The sequence below is a fragment of the Petaurus breviceps genome, unplaced genomic scaffold, assembly GCF_028583685.1.
Source record: "Petaurus breviceps papuanus isolate PSGF00001 unplaced genomic scaffold, PetGlider_PUasm1.0 173, whole genome shotgun sequence".
NCBI lineage: Eukaryota > Metazoa > Chordata > Mammalia > Diprotodontia > Petauridae > Petaurus > Petaurus breviceps.
Window position 1 is genome coordinate 38,129,281 of NW_027185759.1, and position 22,250 is coordinate 38,151,530.

General features: G+C 41.2%; 1 protein-coding gene across 3 annotated transcripts in view; it reads right to left on the minus strand.

Moving 5' to 3' along the window:
• TBL1XR1 (TBL1X/Y related 1) overlaps positions 1-22,250 on the minus strand; it is a 157,681-nt gene that overhangs the window by 134,879 nt on the left and 552 nt on the right. The window lies entirely within an intron of this gene.

The following is a 22,250-nucleotide window of genomic DNA, read 5'->3' on the forward strand; positions in this document are numbered from 1 at the left end:
ACTTAGTATCTGCAGTACGGCAGGATTAGCCAGGAGACAAGGTGGGCCACAGTGGGGCTGACTCAGCAACAAGGAAAGTCACCATGGAGTCCAAAGACAATGTGATCCAACTACAGTGACAAAATCTATTCTGGGGTAAATCCTGCCACCCTGAGCAAGCACCACTTTGGGATGACACTTTTCTAATAAGGTCTGATAGCACTGAATAGGGAATACAATCTGTAATTTTATGACAATTTATCAATGTAATATTTTCTTAAAGGTTTCTTCTTTTACAGTGGGAAACAAAAAGCTGACTTACAAGGGATTTATTTAATCAACTATACAATTCCCATAAACCACAGTTTTTCACACACTAGTTGCACTTTCCCTAGTTCATTTCCACAACATCCCCCCCCCCAAAAAAAAACTGTCACATCTCCAGGGAAGCCCCCAGCACACTCAAGTGGACTCCCAGCTACAGAAGTCCCTAAGAGTAGCTATCAAGGCCAGGGCCTCACTTCCCTGCCACAATCACAGACGCAGTTCCCACAATGCTCCCACTTTGAAGGGCACAACAGCTGATTGCCTGTGGAGGAACTCATCCCTCAAGCTGATCAATCTCCAGCCTTCTCATTGTAAACAGGTACAAAACAGGTTTTCTCCTATGGCCAGAACAGTCCCCTCCTTTTCCCTCCCCCCAAATACATTTTTAACAGTTCAGAGACTAGTCAATATAATTTAAGGTCTCCTCAATTCCTATAGAAATGCTGTTACTCACTTGAAGAATGAAAGTGACCCCTCTTCCCCCACACACCCCATTGGAGGGCTCAGGGCCAAGCCATTAATACTAAAAGCCTTTCAAGAGCATTGCGGCCACCCCATGTTGCCCTGCTAAAGAGGGCAGAGTAAACTCCAGTTCGATACACTGTACCTCAAAATTCTCAAGTGCCCCCCCCCCAACAGAATCAAATTGCTTTTCCCAAGAAGTCTTCCAGCTATCCTTCCCAACCTAGAGGCCAAGAGGATTCTCTAGGGCCGTTTTGGGTCAGTAGGGATCCAGGTACCAAATCTGAAAAGGCCCGAAGCTTCAGAGTACAGGCAGACTAGAATCAGGGCTAGACACAGATGGTCAGATGACTATAAGCTTACAAGGAAAAGCAAAGGAGATGGGCTAGGGAGAGAGAAGACAGCAGTAGGCTGCCCCAAGGCACTAAACCTAGAGCTAATTAGGGTCTCTGAAGGTCAGCCTCAGGCTCACAAAGTAAAGGCTCAAAAAGAGAACTCAGCCAGCAGATTTCCTCCAGGATTGGAAAGAGAGAAAACGAAGGAAAAGAGAAGGACAGCAGCCCCACCCCGAGTCTGTCTCCCTTCCTGGGCTCAAAGGAGGAAAAATACCAAGGTGAAGTCTGTGCCCTCGGACCTAACGAGGCCCAAGGAGCCGGCAAACAGCTCCTCACTTCACCACATACTGAGAGGAGCTGTCTGATCACAAAAGCCAAAGGCAAAGAAGCAACAAGAATGACATGGAATCCTCTCCTCTTGAGTGATTTTCCATGCACTGACCAAATCTGACCGGCACCTTGAATGGAGCAATAAAGAGCCTTCCCTAAATCCTAAATTGGCTAAGTATTCCCCAAGTACCTTTCCAGTTCTGTCCAGTGAATGAATGCAGGACAGGATGTGCCCCAAAACTGGTAGTCTAGATGCTTAAAATTTCCCTGAGCAGGGAAATGCTTCATGTGTTTATAAGGCAATTCATGGCTGAACATCAAAATTAGTGCTTCACACAATAACAGTGCACAAGTTCAGGAAAGGGACAAATCAAAGTCAGACAAGGCGTTCAGTCCTTTCTACCAGTAGAAAGACAGTCCCTTGCCCTCTGGGAGCTTACATTCTAATGAAGGAAGAGACAAGAAAAGTAGCTGAAGGGGGGATGGGGCAGGAAGTGAAGAGAGAGGATACTCCCAAGGTACTTCACTTGGGGGCAAAGTACTGAAGGTCCTGAGTGAAGTCCTGGGAGTAGGAATGAGACACTACAGCCCCCGAAGCCCACAGGCGCAGAGTATTTCTAAGGTGCTAATTCCAGCCAAGTGGCAGTGGATAGCGCTATGTTATGGAAATTATGTCAGGGAGACCTGAGCTCCTATTGGCCTCAACACTAAATAGCTGGGTGATCCTGGGTAAGTCACTGTACTTCTCTCTATCTCAGTTTCCCCATACGTAAAATAGGGTCAACAGCATCTACCCCCCCCCAAGTTATGAGACTCAAATGAGATCATACTTGTAAAAGCAGTTTGCAAATAGAAGTGCTAGCTGTAATTGTTATTGTTGTTGTTATTTCCAGGGCTGGACTGAGCTTCCAAGACAAAAAGGTGTCTGTGCTATGGCAGAAAAATTCCAGTCGGTCTGGAAAGGAATAAAACACGGCTGGCCTTGGGGGGGGGGGGGGGGGGCGCTCCTTAAACAGGCAGCACCACCTTCAGGAAGAAGAAACTGAGGGATGGACAGTGCCACAGAATCGTAGATTCAAACCTCTGAGAGCCAACTCCATCCTTTTACGGATGAGGAAACTGAGGCCCACCTACAGGTAGTCAAAATTTGAGGGAGGGTTTGACCACTGGTCTTCCAGGCTCCAAGTCCGGTGCCCCATCCACCACTCATGATGCCCCACCTATGCCTGCATTAAGGTGGGGCTGTGACCAACAGCAGGAAAACCAAGAGGAGTCAACATGGCCGTCAAATTGACTACAGAACTGAAAGGTAAGGCTAGATGGCAGAAAAGGGTCTAGATAATGGGGAGATGTGGAAAGCCAGAGATGAGTGCCGCCCACTGCCCTACAGCTGGTGACAATGTAGAACTGAGAAGTGACATAATAAAACAAGTGTTCTGGGAAGATTAATTTGGTAAATGTGCTATAAGCTGTATTAAAAAAAAAAAGTCCTGATTCAATGACGCCATCAATAAGTTTAAAGTTTTATTGAAGAAAATGTATTTCTTGATTTCTTGTGTATGTTCATGAGATAGTTATCCCTTCCCCATTTCAGTTTTTATATATAGTGGGTTGGCATAAGAAATTAAATGGGGATTTTTTTTGGCAGACAACACACAAAGGCCAGCAGATGACACAGAACCTATGACCAAATGCTTAACCCAAATTTTACAATAAGGTTCTGTAAACACCCCACAAGAGAAAAAGAAAAAATTCAGACTTCTTCTTTGGTGAGAAGGGAGGGCCAAAAAATGTTATTTTTTTCCAGATCAAGGAGGTCCTGAGCCAAGCCCCTAAACCCAGAGATGTGGAAGGGATCAGCACTTCAAGCGATAAGGTGGAGGATTTAGGAAGGTCAGATAACAAGTGAGAAACAAAGGGATGGGCAGAAGCAGCCTCTTCACTTTCCATCAATTAACTGGCTTTTAAGCAATAAGTCATGAGCTTTGGTCATCAAAATTAGCAGCATGCATTGGATCCTCACAAACCTTTGGGACAGTGTAATAATTATCCCCACAACTGACAGGTGAGTAAGTTGAGAAGTTAAATGATTCATGTCCATGGTCACACAGCTAATTAAAGGGTGGAGTCAAACCCAGCTCATCCTGACTCAAAGTCCAGTACTCCAACCACTAGACTATTTTCTGCTGATGCTGACCCGAAAAAAACTAGAAAAGTGGAGATTTAAATACACTATGCTTTAAAGTTATTAATACTACAAATCAAAAAGAAATTTTCTGTAGATCAAGGTCAGGATCTCTAAATGATCCTACTTGTGAATGACATTGTGCTGACTACAGCAAGCCCTGAAACACAGCAAAATCTAGACCCATAATTGCTCAAAAGTTCAACCTAACTAGCTGCTCAGAAAAAAAAAAAAACCACAAGTAGAAGAGCCATGCCCATTGTTCAGATTGGGATATGCAGCTGGACATCCCATAAAAGTTGGCTCATCTCACACAGTCACTGCACAAAGACAATATATAAGCTGGGCTGAGGACTGCCAATGCTGGGCCTGCATTTGGGAAATTTCCCAGGGCTCTTAATAAGCTCACAATTTCCACCCTCCAAAAAAGGTGATACTGTGGAGCTAGGAGTGATGATATACCCATCACTGAGGAATGAAATATAGAGGTCAGCCAAAGGTCATGAATAGGTGGAAACTGTGGATAGAAGTGCTGCAAAGAAGAGCAAACGAGGAGAACAAGGGGCAAGAGATGGGCAGGCCACACACGTCACGTCCAAAGCTCTAAAAAGACGGTTCCCAGTAGAACCTGGGTAAGAAGCAGAACTGTTGGAAGAGAGCTGAACAAAATAAGCCAGAATGGGGGCAGCTAGGTGGCACAGTGAATAGAGCAGCGGCCCTGGAGTCAGGAGGGCCTGCCTTCCCCCCTCCAAAAAGCAAAAAAGACATCTCCCTTCCCATCGTCCCTCTCTCCCTTATTGGAGAGGGACCTTTCCAGTCTTCCAGTCAACCAGGAGCACAATTAGCATTAACATTCTATCTCCCTTGCCCCACAGATCCACTTAACTGCCAAATGTCAACCTTTCTCCCTCCCCTTTCTCTCAAAATCATGCCCCTCCTTTCCACTCACATGTCCAACATCCCAGGACAGTCCTTCATAACATTTCATCTGAAGACAAAATAACTTCTCAACTAGTCTTGCTTTGAGCCTCTCCTGTCCACAGCTAACAAAGTGGTGTTCCTAAAGTGCAAGACTGTCCCTATCATTCCCCTATGCAATAAACCACAAGGGCTCCCTCCGGCACTGTGAAGGAAGCATAAGCCCATCACAACCTGGCCCCAGCCTACCTTTCCAACATCATCATATACAATTACTCTTCTCACATTCTACCCTACAATAAAACTGGCCTTTTTGCTGTTCTTCACACACACATTTTCAGTCTTCTATCTCAGAGAAATCCTGGTTTCCTTAAAAATTCTGTCCAAGAGACACCTTCCACACTGAGACTTTCCTTATCTCCCCAAAAAACTGTCCTCATATTTAATTCATATGTATTAGTTTACGTGCATGTGGTTGTCTAAAATGTCATCCTGGTCTCACCATAAGAAGCTTGGACTACATCCCAGGAGAGAAACCAGGCCCTTCACAACTCATTATGTGTTGTCTTCTCCCCATCAGAATACAAGCTTCTTAGGGATAGGTTTCTTGGTTGCTAGTATTAGTATCTCCAGCACTTATCCCAGAGCTTAGCACAAAAGTAAACACTATAAATTATTTATCTGTATTCAAATCTGCTAGAATGTAATCTCCCTGGGGCCAGAAATTATTTCATTTTTGTTTGTATATCCCCAGTGCCTAGAACAGTGTAATGAACACAGCAACTTCACGATGTTCACTGAATGGTGGTACCCATCTCCCATCAGTGAGATCACATATCCAAAGGGTGGCGTATGTGTGTGTGCTCACATGTGTACACACTGATTCACGGAGTTATGAGACTAGGTTGCATCACCCAAGTAAGCAGGCTGATATAGTGGTGAAGATCTGTACTATCCTAACACAAAAAAATAGATGAATGATGAACCCCAGTGGGTAAACATATATGGGAGCACAGTATAAAAATATTTACTGAACATGATGTTAGACTAAGGTTACTTGGGGGCTACAAAGGAAAGCTCATCTATGCCTTCAAAGAGTGTAGCTGTTGGGGTGGCTAGGTGGCGCAGTGAATAGAGCACTGGCCCTGGAGTCAGGAGGACCCTGAGTTCAAATCTGGCCTCAAACACTTAACACTTCACTAGCCGTGCGACCTTGGGCAAGTCACTTAACCCCAATTGCCCTGCCTTTCGCCCTCTAAAAGGCAAAAAAAAAAAAAAAAAGAGTGTAGCTGTGCACCCAAAATGATCACAATGTGATACAACATAATGATCTTGACTAAAACACTGCTTTAGGGCCTCAAATCATTGTAGGATGAAGCTGGGGTGGTCCAAGGTTTCACAAAGGCTGGGTCTTTGAAAAAGAGTATTAGGCTGTAGATACTGAGAAAAGAGGGGACCACTGACATGACAGGAACCCATAAGGCATAAAAGGAGGGAAGGGGAGAATGGAGGAAGCCACAATAAATAAACTCAACCTGAAACAAATCCAAAGACCCATTTAGAAAAAGTAGTATGGAGTTGTAGAGAAGAACACTACCAGTTCATGGATCTAGTAACGTTAACCCAGGTCCAAGATCTGATTCTGATCCAACACCTAGCTTCGGGATCTCAGACACAAAGGGAGACATTCTTTGGGGTTCAGCACCTAACCTCTAAAACAACTCAATAGTTGTTAAGTTCCTTTCAAGCCAGCTCTCAAATCTAGAGGTCACATTTTACAGGCAAGGAAATTGAAACCCAAAAGCTTTATGAATCCATGAAAGTCATTCACTGATAGTACAGAATAAGAAAAAAGGGCACTACTTCAAGTGGCAGTCACTTGGGGCCACCTCAAAGATGCTCAAGGAGTGAGCAACTCTACAGCAAGGCATCCCTAAACACAGCTCCTCGAGAACACCCTTTGTAGAAAAGATGATCCTCGTCTAGAGAAAATACGGCAGCAAGCAGAAGCCAGGACCTCTGGAACCTGACCTCCTACCCAGACACACAGCAGCAGCACCTCTCCTGATTCCTGACTAGAAAAGAGAAGCACATGACAGACTAAACACAAGCTTCTATCCTCCAGTCTGTCTGAATCTATTTCAAGTCAAAAGAAAAATAAAGCTGACATCTAGGACAAAAGCAAAAGCCACCAGAACGAAAGAGCCTGGCCCCACCTGGCCTCACTTAGAGCCTGGCAGTAAATGACAAATTAAAGCCATTCTCTCTCTGAACCTCTGTAAGGAAGGAGCATCTCTCCACCCCCACATCAACAAAAGGCTGAGATGATTAAAAAGCACTTTAATTTTAAATCGGTCTTATCTCATTAAAGATCAAGCATTTTATAAACAATGCACTGGAATAGTTTTAGGATGTAATCCATTCACTGGTATCCTCCATAGTAACTCCTGAGTGACCCTTCAATAGGACCTAAGTGATGGGGTTGATGCCAGATCTGGTAATAAATACCAGTTAGTAAAGCTATCTCAGACCCTCTTAATAGTGGGTAACTTTAAAAATTTACATGTGAAAGTAGCTTGAAGTTATTAGTAAATCACAGGAAGTTCCTTAAGCCAAGGATTCAAAAATATTCATGTTAAGGAGATTAAAATTTAACAATACTTGTCACCAGTTTATTAGCATACTTTCATACACAATTTATGAAGATAAAGCAATTTTTTTTTCTTGCCACTACCTTTGCTCCAAACTGGATGGCACTCTTTTATTGAGTTTACAGATTGAATAAATCCTTCCAGGAACATAACAAGTTGTACTTTCCTCCATTCAACAGAGGCAGTAGGAGTTGGATACAGAGGAACACTGAGATGTAATAGCCTCAATTATCAAAAATAAAAGTACACACTAAGTAAAGCAACTTTCTGAGCTGATAAATAAGGAGAACCTTTAGCCCACACTTCATCCCAACCCTCATTCAAAATATCTACAAAACCTTTACCCAAACTGCCATTAAATCAAAAGCAAACAGATCTGAAAGAGAAAACTTCTCCAGCCAAGGGCGGCTAACATGCTATTTTAAGTGTCAATTTTAGAACAAGCCAAGCTTCCCTGAAATTTCCTTATTAACTAAGAACAGTATCCAACTCAACAATTATTTATTAAGCACCTAGTGTGTGCATAACACTGCAATAGGCTTGACGCTCAAATAATCATTAAGTGTCCATTAGATGCCAGGTACAGTGCCAGCTCTGGGAATACAAAGACCAAAAAGAAATAAGAAACCCTATCTCCCCTCAAGAAGTTAACATTCTAACGGGTGCCACCACCTACAAGCATACACAAAATGGTGCAGGCAGCTACACATTAGGGAAGAGCTTAACCACGAGCAGCTGGAGAGATTCAGAAAGGTCCCTTATAAAAGTCGATATATGAACTGAGTCATGAAAGCCTGAAAGAAGTGAAAGCTTCAGTGCTCAAAGTTTACATACACCAGGACCCTCAGGCAGGACATAATAGCACAGATTTTTAAATAGTGATTTTATAAAGCATTTTCTTCACAATCACAAACACATTGTGGTTTTTATTAGTTAAGTACTAAAGAAAGGTGAAAACTTCAATGTTTTAACATTGGAAAATGTTAGGAAAGGTTATTCATGGCTGGGAGGGGTTGGGGGGTGTCACAGAAGTTTTCTTAGAGGAAGGGGCATCTGACTTGGGTTTTAAAAGAAGCATAGGAATTCAAATAGAGGAGAAACAAAGGTATTTTAGGCATAGGGGAGGGAACATCATAGTGAAGGCAGAGAGACAGGAAAGGAGTTGATTCCTGGAACTACAAATCCCATGCCATAATACAACCATTATAGGACTCTTACTACTCTCATGCCCAAGATGCTCTGCTCTGCCCTGCCCTTTGTTGGCTGCCACTACACAACTCTGGAATGGAAAGATAAGGTCTAGCAGAAGAGAAGTGTGTGTGAGTGTGTCTGTGTCTGTGTGTGTGTTCACACAACTATATGCTATTTCCAAGGGGGCTGCAGACACAGTTCTGCTGTACAAAACTGGCATCTCTGAATCATCCTTGGTTCCAGCAGTACTAGTGCCCCTAGGAGAAAGAAAATAACAATGAACTCATTCTGTGAAGAATGCAGAACTGGGAAATGCCCACATCTTTAACTTGCTCTCAAGCAATCCAAATATGAACGATTCTACACTGGAAAACCTCAGATCAAATGGCAACAGCTGAACAGAGCTGGAGGAAGTCACTATAAAGACTAGGGCCAACACTTACCAATCCATTTTCTAATCTCAGTTGGGCCCTCACTGTAGCAAGGCAATCCTTCTTTAATCAATTAGATCAATTCTTTTATGTTTCATTCATCAATTCTCCAATCCATTCACCCACTAGAGCCTCCCATCATATCCTTCCCCTCCTCCCCCATCTCAACTGAGGATCTTGCCTCACACTTTGCTAAGAAAACCAAGGCCAATCATCAGTTTTTCTCATTTTCCCCATGTCTTTCACTCCAGTTTCTGCAGAAGTTAACAGCCCTTCTCCAAGCCAAGGTCGCCTTCTACACACTTACACTTAATATGAACTCCTCCATTTCTCCAGCAGATTGCTCCCACCATCATCCTCTCTAATCTTCAATCTCTCCCAATTTACTGGTTCCTTCTTTAAAAAACTGGTTCCTATCCTAAAAAAAAAAAACAAAAGCTAAACACCTCTCCCCAGACTGTATCCTACCTGCTAGTGCCCAATACCTCTCCAGATCCTCAGTTAAAGGCCTTAAGAAAAGCTGTTCATGTTGGTGTCTCCAATTCTCTACCGCACTGATTTCCTACCTCATTCATCACTCATGGTGGAATGGAGGGGCCCCACACTGGGGAGAAAGAAGGGCATTTGACTCCTCCAAAGGAGATGACTCAATGATATTTAAGGTCAGATGTGGAACCAAAGGAGAGAGTAGCCAGAGACACAAGAGGAAAGCCAAAAGATACACACTAGAAACAAAGCGAAGGCTCAGAGTTAAGTGACCTCAGAGAGACCTTCCATGGAGTGGTGGGAAAACAAGGGAGGCCTAGGAAAGGGCTAGGAGTGCTGAGAAGGCAAGCTAGTGCAGACAGCAGGAGGATTTTCTAAGATCAATTTCATCAAGTACAAACTTAATTTTCAAGAAGATAAAGTCAGGTGGGAAAATACCCTCTGCCCACCTTCACCAAACAGCCCTCTGAATCTACAAGGCCTTAGAGAGGGCTCCCCAGTAAGTCAGCCAGCAGGCACTTCCTCTGGGCAGCAAGGTCCCACCTGCTATCAAGCACCACTTCCAAGTGGGTCTGGGCCACAAGGAAGGTAAGCTCCAAACCTCTAAAGCTGCCTAGGTCACCCCTAGGCAGGCATTTTCAATCTACCCAGGTCACCTCAACACATGCCAGGGTAAACCCTTCCCACTTTAAGAGAAGGGAGAAATACTGACAAAAAGCTAAGCACAAATCTTAAACCTAGGCAAATCCATTTAAGGGAGCTAAGTATTTCTTTTCACAGATGTCTAGAGATACAGATTGGTTAGCTGTCCTTAGTAAAGGGTAGGCCTCAACTTGGAAACAAGTTAGACATAGCATCAAAACAGTGCTCTTCTACAGGAAGCATCCACTGCCCTGTCCCATTTGCCTGCTGTTGGGTAGAACGTCCTCACTGGCCTCTGTCGGTCTGGTCAGTGCCTTCTACCACACACACACACAAAACATCTGACCCCATAAAAGGATCATCAAAGACATGGAAAGAAGACAACTGGAGACAGACAAAAGAAGTTCATCCACTGCCCTATTCACTTTCCAGACACTCGAAGCCTTGCTCCTGATATCATTTGATAGTCACAAAATAAAAAGGAAGAGACAGAATATATACTCTGTCCATTTAACCTGTTCAAATTAAGTCAGACATAAATGACTCTCACCCATATGGCTTCATGCAGTATTTGCCATTAGAAGAAACCACTACTACCATAACTTGTCTTGCAAAGTAATGTCAGCTATTTCCCAGCAATCTGTATTACTCCAAAAAAGATGTCCATGTTTTTTCTTCTTTAAAACATATAAAATGAGGGGGGCTAGGTGGCACAGTAAATAGAGCACCAGCCCTGGAGTCAGGAGAACCTAAGTTCAAATCTAACACAAAAACTAGCCATGTGACCTTGGGCAAGTCACTCCAATTGCCCTCCAAAAAAAAAAAAAGAATTTAAAATATACAAAATGAAACATGAAAATTCTGAGGAAGATGTCCCTGTAGATACTGAAAAATCAGAAATTTTAACTTATCCACATGATATTAATGATCACAGCTTTGTAAAGAAATTGTTTCATGTTAGGCTGTGTTAAAATGCTGTTCCGCAGTCCTAGGCAATACTGGCCTTAAGCATGAGCTAAGCATGAATTCACATGAAGCTAGACACTGTTTACCTTTATTTTTATAGCATCCTACCCTGATGCCTTCTGGAAGACACAGTGCCAAGAAGATAACACTAATATTTTTTCACCTAACTCAGACAAGACACAAGTGTCATTTGATGTTATTGATGATAATTCAGGTGCTTATATGTCAATAAAAAATTCTAAATAGTATTTCCCCACATCAAACCACCAGCAATTGTTAAAAGATTAAGACATACATAACTACAAATTTATATGAAAAGTTTCACTAAAAAAGACTATAAAATTCTAAACAAAAAGAACTGCTAATATGGTCTGTTTATCACTGTATTGGAGCTCCCTTCCCTGTGTAACATCACTATCGTCTCAATCTTGTCTTCTTTATAAACCTTTTTCTTTCCCCCATGTATCTGACAATGCCTATCAAATACAGGAAAAGATGAAATTTTTTTTTAATAAAGAAATAAAGTCTACCTCACTTAAGAAATTTCTCATAGGCAAAAGGAAAACTTTACCACTCACCAACTTTCTCAACTCCTACCCTTAAATAGCTGTACAGATATTTGGGTAATAATGTATTTTATTTAATTCAGGTATTTCTGAAATGTCAACTCAACTTTCCCTAAGATCTTTAGACTCTGTCCTCAACGAGGCCTGACTCAGTGCACCCTGCTCTTAGAACAGCCACATATACAAGTGACAAACAATGTGTCCCTACAATTAAAATCTCCAGAAGAACACAACATTTTAGAAGCATCAATTATTCTTTGACAACCAAGGCGTATGGATTGCAATAAGGTTTTTCCAGTACTCAGCATGGGAAGGGAGGGAGGAAGGGAATGAATAAGTATTTACTACTCTGTGCCAGGCACTGTGCTAAGCACTCTGCAAATATGATCTCATCTGGTCTTCCCAAGAGCCCTGCAAGGTTAAGTGTGATTATGGTCCTCATTTTACAGTTGGGGAAATGGAGGCAAAAAGAGTTTAAGTGACTTGCCCAGAATCACACAGCTGATAACACCTAGTTTCCTAGGTGGCACAAGAATAAAATCCACCAAGCCAGAAAACAGCTGGCCAAAACAGACAGCCATGACTACCAGAGGCTCCTGCTGATGACCTCAGTGTCCAATTTAAGAACACTCAGGTGTTCTCAAAACACTCACTTTTATTAATTGACCTTATCTAAGTAGAAAACAGAAGAAAAAGAATGGGGAAATCATAAGAGGTAAAATGCAACAAAATTACTGTGAATTATTTTAAATGATATACCCATAACAGGAAGTATAAAAAGTCAACTTCTACTACATCTAGGAAACTAGAAAGACTTGGAAATGTGCAGTAGCAGCAGAAGGAATTCTTCTAGATGAATTAAAAATGCAGGCCTTCAGATCAGTCTTCCTACTTTCTCAAGGCCTTGAGAACTTGGCTTAGTTTTCTTCTTTACCATTAACTTGAAAACTTCAAAATACATGTTGACATCCACTAGAAAAGTCTTGCCTCAACTACCATTATGACTCTTCCACAGACTAGCACTTCTCAAGGCATCAGGACCTCTACACTTTTGAAAATTAAGTACCCCAAAGAGGGTTTTGTTTATGTGTGTTGTATCTATCAATATTTACCATATTAGAAATTAAAACTGATAAAATTTTAAGATATTTATTATTTTAAAAAATCCATTGTATGTTAACATAACATTTTTCATAAAAAAATAACTATATTTTCCTCCAAAAAAACTAATGAGAAGAGTGACATTGTTTTACTTTTTTTTTTTCAAATCTCTTTAACATCTGGCTTTATAGAAGACAATCAGTTTCTCATATCTGCTTCTGCATTCAATTTGTTGTGATAGGTTATTTATACTGAGGGTTATTTTAAAAAATCTATTATTACACAGATATGTATTTGAAAAAGAGAGTATTTTAATAGGCAAATTAGTATTATTATGAAAATAGTTTTGGTCTCATGTGATCTCATGAACTCCCTGAACATTACAGTGAAAAAGACAAATAGGTTTGAAGTCAAGGGAAATAGGTTCAAATCCTAGGCCTTCAAATTACTACCCTTGTTTGAACTAAGGAAAGTCGTTTATACTCTTCAGCCTTGGTTTCTCCATATGTAAAATAAAGGGGTATATACTAGTTTACTTCTGAGGGCTACTCCTGCTCAAACTAGGAAACTATGGAAACTCATGTGGCTGGAACACACATACTTTCCCATAACTCATTTTTCTCCGTTCTTGACTGTAAAGTTAAGCAATTGGACAACTCACTGTCCTCTTTGGATCCTTGGATTCCTATCTCCCTTCTCATTGGCTATACATGCCCCACCAATCCTCCAACTGGTTACCCCCACCAACTCCCCTTCTCTGCTTCCATTCCTGAAAGGAACAATCATGCTGCCTGGATCACCCGGCCTGCCCCACAGTCCTTCTATTCTTCCCCTTCTGACGACAGCCCTCCCCAAAGAAGCTGTCCCAAAACTTCTCTTAACTATGACCAACCTTACCAGAAACATTTAGGCCATCCAGGACTCCCTCGTGCCTGTCACTACACATCTCCAAATCTTTCATTCTCCTTGCCAAAACTAACCTACAACTTTTGCCCATTACTTCCCCTAATCTCACATCTACTCTGACAGATTCAGTTCTAAGACAGTAGCACCCAAATCTACATCCATATCTAACCTCTCCCATGTACAAACAGCCCCACATTGCCTACTTGACTACCTGGATGTTTTTTTTCACCTCAAAGTCATAAAATAGAATATTTAGAGCTAGAAAAGATCCTAAAGGTCTATTTGGACCTTTTCCATCCATTTTACAGATGAGGAAGTTGATTCTCAGAGAGGCTAAATAACTTGCCCAAAGTCCCATATGCAGTAAGTAGCATTCAAACCCAGGTCCTCTAAGTGCAAGCCCAGTGCTCTTTACACTAAGATAACATATCCAAAACAGAATTAATCAACATCCCTCCTGATCCGGCTCCTTTAAATGTCCTTACTTCTGTGGAGGTGTTCCAAACCAAGGCATCCCATCTGAAGGTTCCCTCACCACAGCTTCCCATGTGCAAGTTACCAAATGCATCCTAGGCATTCTCTCCTCTCTCAAAACCACCCCCTTATTTCTTTCCTGTAAGAGCTTCCTAAATGGTTTTCCCTGTCTTGTGTGTCCCACTCTTCACACAGCTGTGACAATGAGGCCTCCTAAGTAACAAGTCTAACTGTCAGTGACTCCCTGTTATCTCTAAGACTCCAACGTCTTCCCCAAATGTTTCACTGCTCCCCTTCATATTATGTTCAACTATTCAACAAGTTTTATTATTCCAACCAAAACAAACTGATCGTTGCTCCTCAAACTGCCTCTCTGTGTTCAGACAAGACACCTCACCCATGAAGGTACCCGCCTCCTCATCTTGACTTCCACTACTCCTCCCTTCCTACTAAGGACATGTCCCCTACCTGTCTCCTATATAAATACCCAGTAAAGCGAAAACTCCTCTGCAACAGAGATGATCACTTTTGTCTCAATAGTCTAAGCACTCAGTACAATGTCTTGCACATACATTAGGTATTAATTAGGAATTAATTTGGAAGGACTTGGACAGATAGAGAAGGTATTGCAGGTAGGATGAAGAACATGAACAAAAGCATGAGTCTTGAATGAAGATACAAAGGTTGTCTTTAACTAGTGTGACCAAGAAGAGAAGGACCCAGAAAATTACAGTAAGACTTCAAAGTCAAGAAGGATTTTAAAAACAGAGTTATTATAAGTTTTGGCAGTAGTGTGTGGATAATGCAATAGAAGAGGCAGAGACAATCTAGGAGGCCAGGGCACTAATAATTCAAATCTTAGGTGAAATGGTCATGATGATTAATAATAATGATAACAGTTAACATTTTTATGGTGCTTACTAGGTCTGCTTGCTTTACAATTTTTAATCTCACTTTATCCTCACAATAACACAGAAAATAAGTGTTGCTACCCTCATTTAAAAGATGAGGGAAACTGAAGCAAACATTAAGCGACTTTCCCAAGCACATAGCTAGTCAAAATCTGAGGACAAATATGAATTCAGGTCTTCCTGATTCTAGGACTGGGGATCTATCCACTGTGCCACCTAGTTGCCTATAGAATGAATATGAGATGAGAGAAAAGAAAAGATATCTTGCAGGTCTGTAGCTTGAAAGACAAAAAGACAAAGAATGAAAGAAATGAGTGAACTGGTAAAGAGCAAATGAGAGAGAGAGACAGAGAGACAGAGAGAGAGAGAGAGAGAGAGAGAGAGAGAGAGAGACAGAGAGACAGAGAGACAGAGAGACAGAGAGAGAGAGACAGAGACAGACAGAGACAGAGAGAGAGAGGTGTGAAAGAGGAGAGGGAAAAAGACTCATCACCTCAAGAATTAGATGGCTCTGGGGGAGAAAGTGAGACTGGTAACTTTGCACAGCCCTCCCTTACTCAAATCAAAGTCAACTGCAAGTCATGTCATCATTTCCCAGGTGCCATGGTCTTCTTCGAAAACAAAGGACAAAGATAATAACATTGTGAGTTAAGTCAACTATGAACATAATTGAACATCAGTTCTTTTGGTCAGTTGGAAATTTAAGTATAGATACAAATAGCTAGAGAAGTATAACATAACTTTAGGTGCAGTCAAAATTATTGTGGTAATCAATTCACCAAAATTAAAAGATTCCATGAACTCAAAGAAAACTTACCACCAAAATAACAAATATGCACACATGTCTAGATATAGATATGTACTTAAAAAAATTTTTTTTAAGAACTGAGATTTTTTTTCAAGTGATGACAGTATCATGAGAAGCTGCATACCTACGTTCAAGTCCCCACTGCAATCCCTATTTGAAGATCTTTGACCATGGTGGCGAGTCACATAATTCTCAGTTTTCTAAAGTTTAACATGGAAATAAAAACACTTTTGCTAAATACTTCACAAGATTTTGGGAAGAACAGCACTTTGTAACTGTTGTTAAAGCACAAAAATAACTAATCACATTTATTTTATCATCATAAAAGATTGGTTATTACCCTCCCCATTTTGTAAATGAGGAAGATAAGAATCCGAGGTATTAGGTGACTTGCCCATGGCCATGCAGTCAGTAAGAGGCGTGATTTGCACTGCTGTCTCTCATGACTCCAAGACCAGCACTGTTTCCACTACATGACACTGCTCTCATCACTTCAAGAAAACCCAATATATAAAAATTCACAGAACTTCACAATGGAAAAGACTTGAGAGGCCATCAAACCAAACCCATTCTGAACAAGAATCAAGTGTAGACATTCCACTCTTGGCTTTAAGACCTCTGGAGAAACCATCTGCCTTCCCAGACAGTTCATTCCACTCATGGATAGCTCTAATGAATTAATTTGTCCTGAAAACAACCTTTAATCAGACTCTTTATTTCTTCAACTCAGCCTTTTCTCCCTCACAAGCCTACGAAGATCTCGAGAAACCCACCTGCGGCTTCTTTTCTCCAAGCCACACTGACCAAGTTCCTTCAATGGATCCTCATATGGCATAAGACTGAGACTCTCCACTATCCTGTTGCCCTCCTCTGTACACCATCCAGTTTGTTAGGAAATGAAGCTCTTGATGAAGCCATGTGATTGTTTCCTTGAGTGTCCAAACTTACCAAACGGATTAGAGATGATTCCATGAGGGGAGAAAAGCACTGCATGCAGTCAGGAAATATGGGTATGAATTCTGGCTTATACAGAAACATTTCCCTTCTCTGGAGCTCATAAATGAAGCTGAGCTAAAAGACCTCTAAGACCCCTTCCAATGTTATAGCTATGATCCTATTATTGTGTTCAGAAAACATGATGTTCTGAAGAGGTTTGATTACTTCAAATTCCTTTTTGAAAATGTGGGGGTAGATACTTACTGAATAAAAGTACACTTATTTACATGTGATGTTTAATTATAAGATCTAAATCACAAACACATACTGGATTTTTTTTTAAATCAAAGAAATCATAAAATTTTTCATGGTTCAAATCGACTTTCACTGTTTAAGACCATAGAAGAATGTTTCCATCCTTTTCAGGGGCAAGAAAACAGCCAGAGTTGGGCAGTGCATGAGGAGAGAAGGTATGGAGAAAAAACCACAAGACTAACTTCAAGTCAAAAGACACTGGTCCCAGTCCTGCCACTATTATTTACTATCTATGCAACCTCAGGTCACAGTCACTTTACCTCCAGTTGTGAAATGAGCAGGTTGGACTATAGGAACTTTAGGGTCCCTTTAAGCCCCAACATTGCTAATCTGGAAACAAGACTTGCAGGCAGTGAATTTCATTTATTCATGTCATCATTTGATCCCTTCCACCAAACCCCTACTCTATAGCCTTTCTCATGGTGTGCAAGTAACCAACCCTGGCTTCTCAGAAGCTGTGCCAGAGAATACAAACTCAGCTGGTTTTAGTCACCTCCGTTTGCTTTCTGTGAACCTACTTTGAATCCATCAGCCTGTGGAAGTGGGGAGTAATGGGGCCTCAACTATGTTACAAAAATTAAGAAATGATATTTATAACAGTGTCCTAGTCTGAAGCCTTCCCTAGTCTGAGCTCTCTTAAATACAGAAGGTTTAATCAATTTCAGCAAGTGACCTCAATTTTCTGAGACTCAGTCATTACCATTTATTGTGGCCAAACTAAGATTGGGAATGTCTTTTTTGTTCATTGAGGAAAGGTATCTCCTCCTTTTTACTGCTGACCAGACTTTTTTAAAAGGGTACTTATCTAGGGGAGAACTTGGTGTGGGGAAGGCATTCTCCAAGGGCATGCCATCATTAATGTTACAATTGTTCCATTTGTGAATCAAAAACCCTAAACTTAAAAACTATGTATCATTGTTTATGCTGCTACTGCTGAAATTTATTCATCTTTTGTTTCAGGCTAACTACTGAACCAAGTTTGAAACTGCTTGGTGGAGAGTGGTCTGTAAGGAGAAACTTTGTCCCTTCATTTGCTTGCATATTAATAAACTGCCTGACAAAAAATTTGACTAAAGCATGCAGTATAATTGTTTCCATTCCACCCAATGGACCAATAAGCATCTATCATGTGCCAAGCACTGTGCTGGGCACTGAAAGCACAAAAACCAAAGCGAAACAGTCCTTGTTCTCAAGGAGCTCACAGTCCAGCCAAGGAAACAAGGAAAGATTCATCATCAAAAGGTTTGGCCAATAAATAAATGACACATGTTTGACCATGGCCACCCCTGAAAGCAGGAAAAACCCCAAAGCAGCCTGTCATGCTATGAGGCCCTCCCTCCTCTCTACATGACTGATGGGGTGGCAAAATGACAAAAAGGGGAGGGGGGGGCGAGACACAAAAGACAAAGAGGACCTGAAAAGGAGGTTGTGTCTAGTCATGAAGTTAAGAGTGAGGGATAATAAGCAGTTTGAGGACTACTGTAATGAGAAGGCCTCTAGTATATGAGATTATGTGGATACTCTATGGAAAGCCACAAGGACTGCACAGGATGAGATCCATTAAAGTACTCAAGTCTATCACTTGACCCAGTTAGCAGAAAGGCTGCTACAGTAACATTTGGAGGCCCCTCAAAACAAACGCGCAAAAACACACATGCTCTCAAAACTGTTCTAAGGAGCCCCATTAAGATATAACAGGACAAGTAGCAACAGCGGCCATCAGAACCAGAGCACCAACATCACTGCCAAAGGGCTGCACCACTTCAACAATTACTATTTTTTATGAGGTTTCCTTTCCTGGGCAATCTTCCTACCTTTGAAGAACTTCAGCTGCTTGGTGAAGAGGGTGAGAAAATGTCACCCTAGCTACCTCCAAACCACACCAACCCTGGAGGCAAGATTTCACACCCCTCCCAGCTCTAGTGCTTTCATGGTTTTAAGGCTAGAAAGGGCCTTCAAGGTCATCTAGTCCCAAACTTTCCTTTTACAGATGAGAAAAGTGAAGTCCAGGGAGGTCAAATAGGGTAATAAACATTATGTAGCTACTATGTGCCCAAGCACTGGACATTTTTGCCTAAGGTCACACAGTTGGAACCTGAACCCAGATCCCCCTAACAACAGCCTTTCACCACTACACTGTCTTTTGGGCCCCCCTTTGTCCGTGGATTCTTCCCCAGAGTACAGAAACTGTCTGGGTAATTCAGAATTTACACCTCTAGCCGGTTACACATTAGCCACCTCCTTTCAATGGGATCTAACTTTGCAAACATTACTTGAGGAATGTAGAAAATAAGATATCCTAATTCTCAAACCCACACACATATACATAAGGACTATGCCTTCCACCTCTCCCCACCTGCCAAGGGAATGACAAAAAGTTTGCACTACCAGCCATTTTGTATTCATGTAAAAATTAAGAGAGAAGTGAGCAATACCAATCAAATTCTCCCTCCCAACTTCACCCAAACATGGCTAGTCAGAATTTCTTTCTATGCAACAGCACAGTAATCAATTATAAAAGGTGATTTCCTTTGTCAACCATTCATCTGACAAGGTTTTATTTATATTTCGCTGCCATACATGAACAGATGTATTTATTCAACAGGTTGTCATTCAAAAGGTCCATTAATCATATCTCCTTTTTGGGTAATGTGTATGCTTATACTCTGCTTCTTTCCTTTCTGGGTATTAGTTTGAAATGCCCTGAGTACATGAAAGTAAGTTATTTAGTGTAAAAAAAATCGGTCCTTTTGTTATGCATGTACGATTATCAACAATCTTACTTAGATATTAAAACATAGGAAAGATTTCTGGATGTGTACAAAAAAAGTTATTAAAAAAGGAACCAATCCATTTCACCAACGCTGGTCTAAGTAGGAAGCAATGTTAGCTTAGTGGTAATTGAGCTCTTTAACAAAAAAGTTTAGGGTGTTTCTAAATAACTGTTAACATACAGAACTGACCTGAATCTTTAAGATTAAGGAAAACTTTCTTAACATACAATTCATTTTCTTATTGGTACTGATTTTTATTTCCATTTAAAATAGGAAATTCGATACCTCTTTTTTCATTAGTTACTTCGTGGTTAATCTTCAATGTATTTTAAGTTTAAAAAAAATCATTATTCCATTGCAATAATGGTGGTGATTTCCTTATCTTTTCAATAAACTGAAATTCACATCTCTCACTAGTACAGGTAATTGTTGATCTGCTGTACGGAATAATCAAAGCAAACTGTTTTTTTAAAAATGTAAGACATTTCAAACAAGCAATGAAAGTCTGTAAGGGAAAAAACTTTCATAAAGAAGCATCGGGTTCCAACCACTTAAGCAGTTAGCCAATTTTCTTTCTACTACTCCTCCTCTGCCATCCTCACTGCCACTCCTCCCCTCCCCAAGAAGCAAATGCTAAATACTTCTAGGAGTTGTCAATGATAATCTGGGAGGCCTGCCATTAAGCTCCCATGGAACAACCCTTCATAAACCCTGTTTTCATGGAGACAAACAAAGCTGTCCCAACTCCCTTGACTAACAACTTGTGATAACAAGAACACAGTCTCAGGTGATGTGGAATTAATAACATACACCAAAGAGGCACCGTGTCTCACTTAACAACAGCAAAAAAAGAAGTCACACTGGGAACATCAGTACAGTCACTAGCATCTGCCTAAAAGCATAAAAAAAAACACCCCACAATTCCAAATTGGTTTAGGTATGTTGAAGAAAACATTATGAGGACCCCTTATTATCCACACACAAGAGGGAATCCCCAGGAAAGGGAAGAGAGGTTATTACTTAATTACAACTTAGCAAAGGGGGGAAAAAATTAAGCCAATCAGGCTCAAATAATTACCTATGCCATCAACAAAGGCTATATTTTTATTTATTCAGTATAGGTGGCAAATCAACAAAAGGGATTCTTATTTGGAAAACGAGGAAACTGGACACGACCATTAGTAAAATTTCCAAAGCAAAGCATTTAATACAGATAGTAAAATGTCACATAACAGACCTATTTTTACACGAGAGGGCTGCACAAAGCAAGTTTTTAATTAACAACAATGAAAAATATTGCAACCGTTTAAGTGTGACTTAGAATCTCTCATTTGTAACTTGCAAAAGCATGTTTAAGAAGAGAATGACATTACTTGGAAGCCCAATGTGAGAAACAGTACCAAGCCCACATAAAGTTTTACCCAAAAGCTTACTACATACATTTATGCTCACTGCATTAAGTTTATCTTGGATGAAAATATAAAGTGGTTAATGTTCCAAAATTATAACTTCCCCAAAAGTGATGAGTATATGGTAATGCATTTATGAAATCATTCATACTACATCCTCAGGTTAATTCTACATCAATAAAAGTCTGCTTCGGCTGGAAAAACACCTCTATAGGGTAGTTTCCATCTAACTGCAGCTACTTTATACTAACAACGTGGCCTTTACACTGTCAAAAAAAAAAAAAAACCGGTGACCGTTCTAGCCAAAACTTACCAGTAAACTAACAACTTTGCTCAAAAAATACACTTTTAAAAACAACTTCAAAAACACTCCTCTCCTGAATACTTCCTGGAGATAAATTTTAAAACAACAACTAAGTTACAATGAAATAGCTCCCAGGAAGAGACAGGAAACCCAAATCTCACAGTGGAAAAGTGAGGACTGTGTATGTATGCTTTCCCCTCCCCCCCTCCAGCATGAGTTCAGGCACCAAGCACATTTTTCATCCTTCCAATTACATCCCTCGTTTCCTAAAATTTACACGACAGAAAACTATCATAAACCATCCGGGAAATTTACACAGACCCAGGGTCTGCCACTTCAGGGGGTGGGAAAAAAATCTTCCCCCCTTTTAAGCAGCAAAAATTGTCTTTCCGCTTGCTGCTGGTGGGTTGCAAAAAATTAATGCTAATAATCATAAATATGCACGAAAAGGCGCCTTCTTCGCTAAAAATAGGCTCTAAAGGAGGCTGCCTAATGATGGCTCCTAGATTCAATATGCTGCAAATTCTTTTCCGGAAAGCTTTCCCCAAAGGAGGGAAAAGGCACCGAGGATGGAGGGTGCATGGGGGGTGGGGAGGATTTAAAACCCACGGAGCAGGATCACCTTGCCGCCGTGGGCTGGGGCGGGGGCGGGGGAGGGGAGGCTAAATACCGATAATAAGGAGGATAATAATAGCACCCCGCCAAACACCCTCTCCCCAAAGGGCCAAGTTGAAAAATGTGTTACACTTGCGCCCCTCCCCCACGCCCGCCACCAGGGGCCGGCGCAGGCACCCCCGTGTAAACACGCAGCCCCCTCCCCTGAACGCCCAGCCCCCCCCCCCC